A 14,542-nucleotide genomic window follows, 5' to 3' on the forward strand; every position below is an offset into this window, starting at 1 on the left:
TTCTCCCCCCCCCCCGTATTTGATAATGATCCCACAGATTCCCTGTCATATTCAGTCAGCACCCTGAATTTGCTTGTTAAATTTCTGGAGTGTCCGGTGGAGTTGGTTTGATGTATGTGAGAGGAGGCTGTGGCCGAAGGCAAGCACAAAAGGACGAAACACTTCACTGCTGTGCAAGTGTTATCTGAAGCTAATGCGTGGTGACGTGGGCTGCATGGTCAGCCAGAACAGAGTTTCGGCTTAGGGCATACGAAGATTGCTGGGATCACAGTGTCAGCTCTGATTTCAATTAAGTCTTTGCAAAGAGTTCTGTGCGTAGGTCCTTCTGCTTGACAGCTAAGGTCTTTCTTTTAGGATGCATAAATATATGGTTGTTATTTACTGAAGTATTAGGAAAAAACTAAGTAGACTGAACTATAATCTTCTAAATAGCTGTGTTTTTAAACAGGATTACACTTTTTTAATAAAATAAAACCTCAATTTTTAATTTTTTTTTAGTTTTTTTTTTAGAAATAGCATTTTGTGTTCTCATGTGCAGCGACCCCCAGGGCTAGATGCACAGAAACATTTTGAGTCTAGAAAGAAGCTGCACGGCTGTGTGTGCACAGCACTGTCCTTAAGTGAGTTTGTCTAAATAGCTGCTAGATGCCAGCTCGTGAGTGTGCGGTACTACTCTGTGTGGATTGACGAGAGCAAATTTCTGCCAGCGTGGGGATCTCCGCACTTCATATTGCATCCTGCAGACATTCCTCAAACGCCTGTGCTGCTCTTGCTCATGCTTGGTTCCATTTGATAGTTTTGATATTTCAGCACGGTGCTATACTGCATGCTCAAGGCTGTCTTGTAGGCTTGTCTACTTTTTATTGCCCTTTGACCCTGGACTTTCTTAAGTATGTAGAGTTATAGGAGGAATATCCTTGAAGGAAGATAAAGTCTTAATATTATTCCTCATACAGTAGCTATTGCGTAACTATTGAGAGCTTGTCTACATGGCTGAGTTTCTGCTGGCGTGCCTGTGTTGGTGGCCTCCCGGCCCCTGCAGTGGAGATCTGTTATTTCTAGAATAGAGATCTACAGGGCCTGGAATCGAATTAAACAGTCCCAATCAAGAAATGTTTTAAAAGTGAGCAATTAATGTGGATCTACAACCTTGGTTTCTCTAAATGGGAACAGGTAACAAGTAAAATACCAGTACAAAGAAAAGAAAGTCAAGACAAGTAATGGGTGGCACTCCTCCTTGTTTCTTCTGGGTTATACTTTGGAAACAAATCCATCTGTGTGGCAAAATTGTCCATCCTTTGAGAGCTGAAGGCTGGCAGACGGAGGGTAACGTGCCATGGCCTGCCCACTTTTCCCCCAATTAGCTTCTTGCATATGACGCTTTTTCTGTGTCTTGTTTCCAGTATCCAGAAGAAGACAACATCAGCCAGGGTGATTTGCTTTGTGGCTGTTTTGGCCTTCAAGTACTGAATTAAAAATAGGAGCAGAAACACAGTGTATAGGTGACCCTTTAACAGAGTTGTTCAGATTATTCCAGAACCCCTGATGCACATGGTAACATCGCAAAGAAATACAGCTTGCTGTGAGGGACGCTGCTTTCTGTTTAATTGGGAGGGTTACTGTTCGTTGTGTATTTTATTAGTAGTAGCAGATCTCATAAGCAAGTGAATTAAACAGGTTAAGACAAGGAGTTAGAACATCTTCCAAAGACTAGTAAAGCTGCAGTTGCAGAATACCTCTCGTTTAAAAAGACATCAAGAAACTTATCTTTATTTTCTATTTATTCAGTTATTCAGTAGCCATTTGAGTTTTGGAGAGTTTGGAATGGCAAGCACTTCTTTTTATGTATACTTCTCCTCTTTCTGCATGCTCCTTCCCCCCAAATGGGTGGGGGCATAGGAACAGAAAGGTATTTAATGAATTATGATGGAGAGCTACCTAGTGAGAGACTTTGAGGAAAAGACTAAGACTCCTCATTAGATTGAATGGGGAAGCAGAAGCCACAGATAAGACCGAGAAAATAATCTTAGATTGTGAAAGATGAGATCTTTTCTGTTGTCTGAATTTTGTAAATGTTGGATGGCCGATTTGAATGGAAGGGCTTGGATTTTTTCCATTGCATGTGCAATTCAAGTAAATTTGAAAAGGGGAAGAATACTTTGCATACCATTGTAAGTAGAGGAGTTACTCATCATTGAGCTAGTAGACTTGGGTAAAAGTGCCACAAGACCTCAGAAACGTAGGCCAGTTTTGAGGGGTTTTTTCCCTATTTGAGCTGACAAAGGAAGCACTCAGAAATTGAGGAGGAGGGAATCGCTTTCCTAGCAAGGTGGGGAGCATCACAGTAGCGAGTGGGTTAGACAGCGCAAGAATTCTCCTTACAAAAGTGCTGCCTCCACCTTTGGGTGGATCTCTGGTGTGTGAGTGGCTGTGATGGCAGGAAACGGGTATACGTTGATCCCTGCATCGTGTGAATGGTCTGCTTCATATGTAGTTTATTACTTGGCAGGTCAGCAGGTCTGAGTAGGCAGAAATGCCCATTCATTCCCCAGTTGCTGTGTGTCTTTCGACTTAATTAAATCCACTTTCAGAAAAGCTAAACTGTTTGGGAAAAAGATTAAACAAGACAGTTTGCCTAATTGAAAATGAGAGAAATCCTGGATTCTCTTCATTCTACAAGATGTAAATTGACTGTGAACATTGGGTGTGCTTTATATTGTATTATACTTTTCTCTAAGCTAGATTATTCTTTCCTTCTCTCTGTGTGTATCTACAGATAAAGTAGATTAACTTACAATCTTAACTTCTGTTCTAATAAGGCAAAGGCAAATTTTGTTACTCTTTATTCCTGGAGTCCTTGGAGAGCAAAACTTCAGAAATATGTGTAGGTAATAATTTTTAATGGCAATCTGCAACCCTGATTTTTCAGAAATTAAGTACTTGCAATTGCCATGCTTCTGCCATGGCTCACATGCAGTAAATGTAATTTGTTAGTCCAAAAGTAGCTGGAATAAAAGGAAAAGGAGGAGAGACAGAGTCACATAGGCATTGCGGGGATTGTTAGCCACTGCCTGATATTTAAGGTGAGAGTTCAGAAACAACTAAGATGTTTTCAACCATGGTGAAAAGCTAAATTACAGAAGTGCTGTTGTATTTGTTGCTGAGGAGGTCCCGCTGTGCAGGTAATAGTCCAATAAAATTAAAGAGTAAAATTAGATAAGTAATTTGTAATCTTTTAGGTAGTTCTTATATAGAGAAACATTCAACAATGCTAAATTAAAATAAGAATTTATGTGTCTTTTTTCTGTTTGTGATTTGTTACAACAGTTGCTTATTCTTAAATATGCTTTCTTAGATGAGTTCTTACTCTTCTCCTGCTTACAAGCCCTTTCATTTTGTTTCTGCAATGAAGATGTAACAATTTATGACATCACATTAATATCCATGGCAACAGACTGTTAAGTGAACAACATATTACATTTGCATTGCAGAATCAGCGGTGAGGGAGATGGCTCCTGTTGAAACATGGATGTGTGAAATAACTCCAACAGTGAATACAGGAGTTGCCTGTGAAGGGGAATTTTGTTTTTGTAGATGTGTTTTCTCAAATTTTATAAAACTGGTCTTTAAACGGAGTTCCAAGTACAAAAGAGTCAGAAGTTGCGTCACTTTTTTGGTCAAATAGAAAGTCGTCATTTCTTCCCAGGCCGTTCTTCTCAGTGCCGGCTTATCAGGGGAATCGTTCTCAGTTGTGTCTTCTGTTTGCAGGAACTCTCGTAGAAGAGATCTTTACGGAAGAGATCTTTATAGAAAAGGACTGGCTTTAAATTAGTAATTTATATATATTTTCAGCCTTAATGATTATGAGCGAAGGTGCATATTTGATGGTCTCGGGTAGTCTAAAATCTTGATGCTTAGATTGTTATTGTGCCGTGTATTGTGCTTGTCTGATTGCCATTTTGATGTTTCTGTGAAGGGGGAGGAAGAATCTGGGCACATCTGCATTAATTAATTTTATAGTTGAAGTTTCCTGTGATGAACGGTGCTGCCAACATAGCAATTGTAGTAATAGGTAGCGTTAGTGAAGCTCAGCATTATAAAAAAGCTACCTCGGTGTAGCACAGTCCCTAATCATTGCGGCAGCCTGGTTACGTGTGAACTTAAAAACTCAGAAATTTTGAAACTTTCCAGGAAAGACCAAATGTGTGAAACAATATTCGTTAAAAATCCAAGATACCTGAAAATGTGTAAGTATCTGTTCAATGAATGGAAGTAATGGATGTACGCATTTTCAAAGATCTTATTTAGCCTTTCTCAAGGGATCTTACACAGATTTGATACTGGGCCCTTTGACTAGATTATTTTTCAAGGAAGTATTCTGCTTTTAAACCTGTTTAATTGCTACTTTTAAAACATATAAAACTGTTCCTGCTCAAAATCTGCCCTCTTCTAATATGTTTATTATTGGATGTAGGTTTTTTTTTCAGAAGTTTTATTTTTAGCATGTATGATCTTGTATCCTTTTCTTAATCTGAAAAACAGATCCTACGTGAAGAGTCCAGGAACTGGTTACATGCAGCTCCCTCTGCTGGCTTTCTGTCAGAAGATGACAAAAATAGATTTAAAAACCTGCTTGACATTCTGCTGCCTAAATATCAGACCACGTCGTTGGTAGAACTCAATACGTGCTGGTGTTGCACAAAAGCTGTTGCTTCACGTTTATTTCAGTTTAAATAGTGGCGAACTACAGTAAACATTTGCTCACAGAAGAGCTCAAAGTATTTTGGCATGCTTCTTGGGGAGCACTAAAATCCAGTAAAGAACAAACAAAATAACAAAAATGTGGTTGTCTTGTCTCTGAAGCCTCTTCTAGCTGTTTATTCTGTGCCTGTGGTTTTGAAGGTCTACTGTTCTCTCAAAACCAGACGTGTATATGAGGGAAACGGTTTGCACTGCCACGTTTTTAAAAAGAGACTTCATTTCAACCACTTCTGCTGTTCTTGATACCTAAACTTGAGATGCCTTTTCAATTTTTTTCAAAAAGTAGTATCAAAACTGAGAGTCTGGAAACTTACCTTTTCTTTTGAAAATACAGTACTTCATTTACAAGCATCAAGTCTGACCGTAAACATTTTTGCAGTGATGTTAGGTTATTGCTGAAGCCTGACCCTCTGCTTCTAATGTATAAACATTATAAGCTGAAATTTATTGCTTAACTTTGCTACTCAAAAAATCTGCCAGCAATATTAAATTTGGGTTTGCCTATTGCTAACTATTACTTTCTATTTGTATAGCTGGTGATTGATGGGTGCGGTTCAGGCTTTTTTGAAATTGCTTCAACTTTTGCTTCAGCAAGTTTTTAAGTAAACAAATTGCAAAGTCAATTTTGTAGTTCACTCCTGTGTGAAATACTATAATGAATTCCAGTAGGGAGGTAGGAAAACAAGTAGTAAAATAAGCTTTAAAACATTATTTTCAAGTGATGTATAAACTAGAAGCAAACGTGTTTGCTCAACTCTTTTTCTAGTTTTCAAAAAGTAATATGAAGAGGACTTATCTAATATGTTCCACTTATAATGGGATTAGTGGTGTAGTTCACACTTACAACCTTTAGCTGTTATGTGTTTGTGGTACATGATGTATGTTTAAAATGGGGGGCTGCTATAAAAATATTTTCCAGTATTCCTTAGTCAAATCAAAATCTTGTTTTCTCACAATATAGTGTTACAAGTAAGTTAAGGAAAAGAAGACTTTCTAAAGAAAATTGTTATTTCTAATAACCATTAGGCTGAAAAAAATAAAAGAAGAAAACAGTAGTCTGGAGGCTGCAAGTAATGATGTGGTACCAAGAGGAAGTGTGAACTGAGGAAAAAATGAGTACAATTCCTAATTTTTATGCAGAAGAGTAAACTCAAATTTTAGCTAATGGAAAGCCAAATATTTACTTGGTTAAATAAGCATACAACTGAGATGGAAATGTTATAGTTTTTTGTTCCACAACGTACACCCTAGCTGGGTGGAAGGAAGATAGCCGTGATCACGGAGAGACTGGGCAACATCACACCCTTGAATTCTCTATAAATGTATCTGTGGATGGGTTGGAGATCTTGTCTTTCTTACATTTATAATCTTAACATATCAATTAAAAACTGTGGCAGCCTGCAAGCATGTTGTAAAGCAGCAAATAATAATAAAAAGAAGCTGGCTTTCTTAAAGATGATTATATTTTTTCCTGTCTGTAAATGTGCTCATTGTGTAACACGAATGCATTCGCCTCCACGAAATGTAAGAAACGAAAGGCAGCAAGAAGCGGTTCCATTGTTATCACTCCAGGCATGTCTAATGAATCGTGTTTCCATGTTCTCTTGGTCACGCTGCAGAGTGCCCTTAGCCAGGGCTAAGCCTCCTGTAAATGCTCTTTAGGATGATTGTAGCAGGCGCAGAAATGCCGGCTGCGGGGGGGCGGGAGGGAATGCTGCTGAGCGCCCTGCTCTCCCCTGCAGCTGCAGGGATTACTCACCAGGGCTGGCGCAGGAGTGACGGCCAACTGTTTGAGTGGCGAGTGGAAGGCTTTTCAGGGACTTGGCTCATCAGAATTGCAGTTTAAAATGGAATCGTCTGTCTTCAGCTATGCAGTTGTTTTTTAGGCAAACCTGTGTTCAAGAAGAGGGCAGAAAGCATCCCGGTACCGCTTTCCAAAATGATCTATCTGTATTTCAAGAATGACGTCTTGCATACTTTATAAATGAGAAAAGACTTTTGGTTCCTTTCGCTTTCCAAGTATGGATTAATACGAACTGTATCTTTCCTAAGAACAAGCCTTGTGTTCCTCTGGCGATGGCTGAACTTGCTCTAATTTCTCTTTAAAGAGACTCGCTGCCCTCGTACATTCTGTTACCTCCAACAGAGCTCCTCGACTGTAGCGGATGGGGAGCTACACTCAATGTGCTATCGATGAAAAACAACATTTACGTTTAGCGAAGAAATATAGAAGTCCACATTCTCATTGCATTATCAGTGCAGAGAGGAAGATCTTACTGATGCAGATGTAATTCAGTAGTTTTATTTTCTTTGAACCTGGAAAGATCAAAAGGCAGAAGTGAGGGGTTTGCAGCTGATGTGCGGAATGAGGCTTGCACTGCCTGTAAGTCCAAGGTGGTCAGTGAAGAAAACTTGGAGATTTGAAAGGGGGAAGAAGAGAGCAAATCAAGTTTGGAGAGCAGAGACTGTTTCCTGGGATTAGGAAAGCATAGTAATACTTTTAAAAAATTTATTTTCCTTCAAGTTTTTGGGGTTACTTTTACATTCTTCTGAGAAACTGGTTTTTAATACCTTTATACCAAAGAGTTGAAGAGGGAAACGAGATATAACACAAAGTGAAAAGTTTAGAAATGTGGGAGGAAATGCTAGAAACTCCCAGGAGTAAACTTAAAAAAGTACTTCTTTCTTAGTGGCATCCTTACCCCTGAACACTTTAGAGGAAGATGGTGAGAATCTCTCCAAACTTTTAGTCCATTTTCACTATGGTCAGGTTAATGCTTGTCATCTATAGGAAATACCTCTGCAAAGAAATATAAAGTAGCTTGAAAATAAAAATGCTTAACACAAATACATGGTGGGACAAATGAAACAGTGTAAATCAGGGATTTGGGGGGAATTTAATGGCGTGCGAGAGCAGGTTTCACACTGCAAACAACTTCCCGCTTTACTTCAGGAAGCAGTGTAAACCGCATAAAAATTGTGCCATATTTAGATTCATTTCACTCTTTCTTGGGGCGGAGCTGGTGCTCGTAAAAAGCATTCAAAGCAAAAACCACACAGCAAACTTAACTGTTTTATTTGGAATCTCTTACATCTCTGAAGCGAGCTGCTCAGGTCTCTGGCATAGCTAGTTTTGCATTCCTACATAGAAAGCAGACTTGAGCTATAATTACACAGAAATGTTTATACTGATTTCATAGATAATAATTTTGGTTTTGGAGAAGTTAAATATTACCCCTGGATTTTTGGAATATTTTGAAGTGAACTTCTAAAGAACCAGAAGTGATTACATATTTTGCATGACCAGTTTGTTCCTAGTGCCCTTTGAAATGTTGCATAGTTAACCATGATACTGAGAAAATGTCACTGGAAAGATCTGCATTGTGGTGTGTGACAATGGAAAGGCAAAAGAGACCATGCGGGAGTAGAGGAATGTGAGAGTATGGGACAGGAAGAGGGAGAGAACGGAACATTTGATGTATATTTTATATAAAACAATTTTTTACTTACTCGGAGTGAGGAAGCGATAAAAGTAATACTTTAAGTAGTGCTAACATAATGTAAGTGCAGATAGTTACCTACCATCTGTTTTTCAATAAATAGCTATTATGCTAATTTCTGTTTCAATGCGCAACAATTAAAGCGTCGTAGTATTCCTGTGATATTCAACAGCTGTTGCCTTTGAAGGTTTTATTTATCTTTCTGAAGTGCAACAATTCCAGTTTCATAGTCAACTCTGCTTGAAAGTGTTAGTTTTTATATAGAAAATTGTGGTCCATTGAAATGCAAACTTGGGTCATGTCTGAACAGCATCTTCAGCGATAGTCTTCATTAATATTCTGATTTCCCTGGAAGCATGGTGCAGAACTCGTGCTGTTAAGGATACCTTGGTAGGGCATTGATTGTAAATGCTTCTGTACATGTACAGTGCATGTTCTCAGCGCTTCAGATAAGCTCTGTGTGCCAATAGATTAACACGAATGGAGCATTCTAGTGAGTGTTTCTTCTGTACTGGTTCTTTTTTGGCTGATGAGTTGACTTGGGAGACGGAGAGCCAAGATGAATTCTCAGTACTGTAAGAGTAAGCAGTACAATTTCCCTACAATCATAACCAGTGCAAGGAAATTAGATCTCTAAGTGGGTTGAATCTGATTTAGTAATAAGTCAATTTAATCACTAATGACTTCAAACGCAGGTTTTTACAAGGTGATCAATGGCAGTATAACAATGATCGATCAATAGCATTGCATTTAATTGGATTTTTATGAGTATAATATAGTTTTTCAGAATTAATGTACCATTGCATTGCTTTGTTACTCTTTTAACTCAATTTTTTAGAAGAAATGATGCTTCAAAATGCTAGCTGGCCTTTGAAATACTGTTTTAAGGGCACGTTAATAAAAATTAAAATGAAAAATTAAATGCTTGCTTTTAGTAATAGAATTTCTGATTTTGTTCGAGTTATTTGGCTGTGTGTTTTTAAAAACTGTATCTACACAGGGAAAAAACCCCACATTCTTCGTATTTCATGGTAACAAGGAGACAAAATATCAAAGAGTAAGAAGGAACATACACTGCTCTGAATATGAATCCTGAGTAGATGAGTAACTCCCCTTCCTCAGCAGTTTGACATAGTAATCTTCCCTCGAAGTAATCTCCTTGTCCCATGTGTCCTGCTTTAATCTATCAGTATTTTTGCAGTGTGCAGCAAGAAATTGATTTTCAGTAATTTTAATGGCTGAATAACTGGTCCTGTCCCAGAGTGTTTTTTCATATTTGCAGTGGCCAATGTGGTAACTGAAGTCAGTGTTCTGGATAATAGGTTTCATTAGTTTTGATGCCTGAGGTAAAAAAGCAGTAGGTGGGAATAAAGACTGTTTTTGATGTCTAGACGTTCATTTCAGCTGTTGCTGCAATATGATACATTAAAAGGAAATATGTAACATAGCTCTGAGGAAATATGTATTCTTTGAAACTAATTCTACTTTTAAACTGCATAAGGCAGTGTGACCTGAATTATTAAAATGTGGGTGGCTGAATTTCTTAAAGGTATAACTATCTCTGCAATGCCAATGCAGTCTCAACTTGCTTTCTCTCCTTCCTTCCTATATTTCTTTTAAGTAAAATATGTCAGTTTGGTCACTGAAGCAGAACAGAGATCTTATTATCTTTCCAGTATCTCTGCTGGGAGACTTAAAATTATTGAAGTATTTGCTTTGATATTTTGCTGTGACTTCTCTCCTTGAAATTTTTATAATGGTTCTTTTTTTTGAGAACATGGCTGGCTTTTTAAAAATCGTTGGACGCTTTGAAGACCTTAATATCTCTGACTTGAAAATAAAAAAAGACCCCAAGCCAACTAAGCTGCTCATTAATGTATGTTTAAATTATAAATTTCCAGTGTATGTCTAAATTATTCTAGCTGCCTTTAATTCTTCTAACATCCAGTCTGCAAGGATAAACTTAATCAGCACAAATGTTCTATTCATTTTTTCAACCGATGAAAACAAAATGATAACGAACATTTAAAAACTTTGTATGTGAAAGCTATCGATTAATTCCTGTTCTGTATGGAGACTAGCAGTGAGATTTAGCACCTTGGTCATAATTCATTATGATAAGTGTCAAATACATCTTTTTTCTTTTTGGGTTTTCTGCTAATAATATCTTGGCAATGAGAAAATAAAAAGTATTTTCTCTGTGGAAGATTTGTTGGCAATTGAAAAACACTGCATTGTATTCTTCTTCAGGTGTTATAACCAAAAAGTTTTTTACCTTTTTCCTGTACACACTTGTACGTTGGATAATGGTAACTGTATGTTACAGCTGTAACTGTAACTTTTACTTTTACTACACAGTGCCCTGTCAGCTTACAGAGAATTCTTTTTTGCTATTGTATCTATCTGTTAAAACATTGCTTTGGTGTTTTATTAACTTCCCCTGAAAATTTCAATGAATATTTATATTTTCACCTTTTTAACCCTTATAGACTGGAACAATGATGCCTCTTCAGATACATGAATAGAATATTCTTGTACAAACTGGCTATCTCAAGTCATTTTTTTCTTTTGCTTCCTCCCCCTCCCCCCCCCTTCCCGTTTTAAAAGATACTCAAAATTTCACACTTTTTTTTTTTAATCTATATGCTTCTTTGGTGCTCTCTAGCTCTGCTAGATTTAAAGAGTGTAATCCGAGAATGATATAGTAAGGGCAGTTAGACTGACTATCTAATTAAGCAGTTTATAGAATTATAGTTAATGGCAGAGATGATGCGACCTTATTTTCTTGATTTTTTCCGAGAATCCAGATTTTTAGAGACCGAGTATTAATAGACTTATTTATTTTGAGAGGTGATTTTATTTAAAAAAAAAAAAAACAACAACAAAAAAAACCCCACAACAAAACACACATAGTAGTTGCTTATTTTGGTGAGGAATGTAGTGCTAAAGTTATCCCTCTATTGCAGGACAAACAGTGAGAAGGGGATGAACTGCCTGTTTTACAAGAAAGTAAATGCTACTCCCAGTTGTCATCCTTGACTACTCTGAAATGTACACATGCATGGATAAAGTAGTTAGCATATACAGATAAAAATATATATATACACACACACACACACACAGATAAGAGAGAGATATATCTATCTATCTAAATCTATCACAGTAGAGGATCAGTAGATCTGACATATCACACGGGTGGGAAGGAGCTTGCACTCCTGGAGGTCATCCAGTCTGACGTCCTACTCAAAATGGGATTGCCACAAACAACGGATCAGATGAGTGATGGCTTTGTCTACCCAGGTCCTGGGAGGTGGTGACCCACAGTTATGTCCCAATCTGCTTTGCTGCCTCTCCAAAACTCTTGTCTCCTCTCTGACTTCCATGGAGGAAAAAGTAGTTACCTGCTCTGTTGTACTCTTTCTCTTACTAAAATTCAATCTTTACTTGATTCTTCCCCTAAAAGTTTTCTTTTTTTGAAGATGGCTTTCACAGCTGTTGCATAGTGTCAAATTTGTTGCCTCTAAAAAGAAATATTTCAACTAGAGTAACAGAAAATACCTTCGGGACAGGATATAGGTGCTTGGCATAAGTATGTTTCTGAACCTGTGCAGCACCTGCTTTCTGTTAGCTGTGTGCCTGGAAATGCTGTCAGGCAGCACTGAAAGGCTGATGAGGGCTTGAGTTGAAAGCGTTGAGTGTTAAAAGCATTACAAATCATTGTGTAGACAGACAGAGACCAACAATTATTTCCTAGTCTTCAATCTTATCTATAAGTAATTTAAAATATTCTTCAAAATCTAAAATCTAGTTACATTGTTACAGTGTGAGGAACTTAGCAATTTACAAGGATAGTCTAATCTCGAGTGTTTTGCCAAGTTTTGTTACTGGTCACCATTTGCATCTTGAAGTTGTAACTTGCTCCAGTTATTTAAGCCCTTTTCTTTTGGAGACTGGATCAGGAAGCCAAAGAGCCAAGAGGAAGTGAAATGCTGCAGTTGTAATTTTTTTCTCCCCATTTATACTGCAGCAGGCATATGTACATACTCTCAATTGTGAGATGAACATTTTTAGTAGGATAAAGAAGTATTAGAGGTAATTATAGTAAGTATAGTGCATTAATATATCTGGGAATGAAAGGCATTATTTATTATAGGAAAATGGTTATGAAGATGCCTTATGATATGCTTAGAGTTAAATTTAATAGGGAAATAATTTTGTTTCCATTTCATACATAATTTATGTGAATGCTGAGTAATAAAAAAGCCAATTTGGAAAATTAGAATGTTGAGGGATGATACCACTTCAGACTTTCCCCTTTTCCCTGTCCCACTCGGTTGCTGCTCCTCAGCCAGTCTGATCTCATTGGCAGACTTGACCCTAGGGACTTACCTACAAGGACCTCCACCACGAGGTTAACGTTGCTTTTCCCTGCTTTTCCTAGGCTTTGGGACACATTGCCTTGCATAGCCGTTCCTTCTCCTGAGTGCAGGATAACCATGAATACAGCTGTGTTGTTGCGTAGAGAGGAATTGCTGCCAGTTTCCATTCCCTCATTTCCAGACCCTTCTGCTGGGATACGCAGGCCTTTCATGCCACACCAGTCCTGGCGAGAGGGGTCTCTGGTTGTGGAAGAGTAGCAGGACAGTATAGCCCAAAGGGGAGCTGTGCCAGTCATAGCTAAGCAGGGCAAAGGAATACAGGTAAGGTATAAACAGTGTAAGGCAGTATGATCTAATCTTGTTTCTTCTGGAGTCAGTGGCAAAATTACACTTGCAGAAAATAGTTTTGAGAGCTGTTCTTTAATTGGCTCCCATTAGTTTGTCGTGCATACTTGGGAGTAGATAGTGAGTTATGATTGAGAACATCAGAACTGGCTGTGAGAAGTTTCCTGTAAAATCATGGAATAGATTCTTGTCTCTCCCATTTTGCATGAAGTTCTTAATGCAGGGACAATACTGGCTTCTGGCACGGATGCTCTGATGGGATTAGTGTGAAACTCAGGAAGAGCTCAGTGCTGTGTAACAGTGAATTGCTTTTGACTTTTACAAATTCTGTCAACTTCATGATACTGTCTAAAAATTTGGATTTTTATTTATGTAGTTTTCATAGGAGTGAACTCAGGTGTCATCTCTCTCATACTGTAATATATAACTGTTTACGTATTTGAGAATTGTGTAGTTTCTAAGTGCAAGACTGTACCAGTTTTGCAGTTTGTTAAGCTTCAGTTGTTCTCAACTGTATAGAATTTATACATCAATAGTTCTGAAAATGCACAGAGATTCTGAAGTTTCTTAAGAATACTGTTTTAAACAGTATTCAGATATGAAATCTGAGGCCATGTGAAGTTCTATCTAGTAAATGGCTATGGCGCATTACATACTCGGTGTCAGTAAGGTTCTGCAAGCGTTAAAGGGGCCTTTAATGGTTTTACAGGGAAAGATATTTGGCTCATGCTTGTGCCCAAAAGCCCAAGTGTGCCTTTTCATTCTTCTGAGGAAATAACTGTGCTATTTGATAAGGTGATTTAGGTACTAAAGTCCTGGCTTTTTCATTCTGTAAAAGGAGAGAGACTCTGTTAGCAATATTAGCATATCACAACATTACACATTCAAAAAATGTGCCTCTTCTTGTTTGAGGTTATATGACTTATGGTTACTGGGAGAAGCAGCAGAATAATGAACAATGCTGGGTTTTGAGGCTTTGAAGCTGTAGTTGAAGACTGCTGGCAATATTAGTATTTTTCATACAGCAGAAACGCCTTAGAAGCTTTACTTTAAACATGATTGTGGAGTAAACTATACTTAGATAATAATCTCTGCATGATAGACATGCTGTTGGAAGGTTTCATCCTTTAAATTAGCCAAGGAGGGGTGTTAGCTATTCAGTTCTTAACATGCTGTAGAATTTTATGTTTGCATTTCTAAAGATCTGCAGAGTATTGCTGTAAAATTGAAATGACAGAACTCAGACAATTAACAAATTCTTAATCCATGACGAAGTTATTTAATCATCTGTTTTTACTCTGCAGCTCAGATTGCATCTCCTGGCTGAATAAGATTTAGAATCTGGTACAGGCATACCAACAATAGTTTTACTCCTGGTAGTTTTAGCATCCAAAAGCAATGGAGTAAGGACAGCAGATATTTTTGAGGTTTGTATATCCTTCAGGTACTCATTCAGGTAATTAGTTCATGCTGCAGTCCACTGTGAGAGATTAATAGGTTTTTGGGGTTTTTTTAACTCTCTAAAAATCTCTGCAGTTTGGAACTGAGTTTACAGTT

General features: G+C 37.8%; 1 protein-coding gene across 2 annotated transcripts in view; it reads left to right on the plus strand.

The window, feature by feature from the left end:
* Nucleotides 1–14,542, plus strand: part of MED13L (mediator complex subunit 13L) — a 203,286-nt gene that overhangs the window by 77,871 nt on the left and 110,873 nt on the right. The gene's annotated exons all lie outside the window — the stretch shown is intronic.

The sequence above is a fragment of the Calonectris borealis genome, chromosome 18, assembly GCF_964195595.1.
Source record: "Calonectris borealis chromosome 18, bCalBor7.hap1.2, whole genome shotgun sequence".
In the NCBI taxonomy this organism is placed as follows: Eukaryota; Metazoa; Chordata; class Aves; order Procellariiformes; family Procellariidae; genus Calonectris; species Calonectris borealis.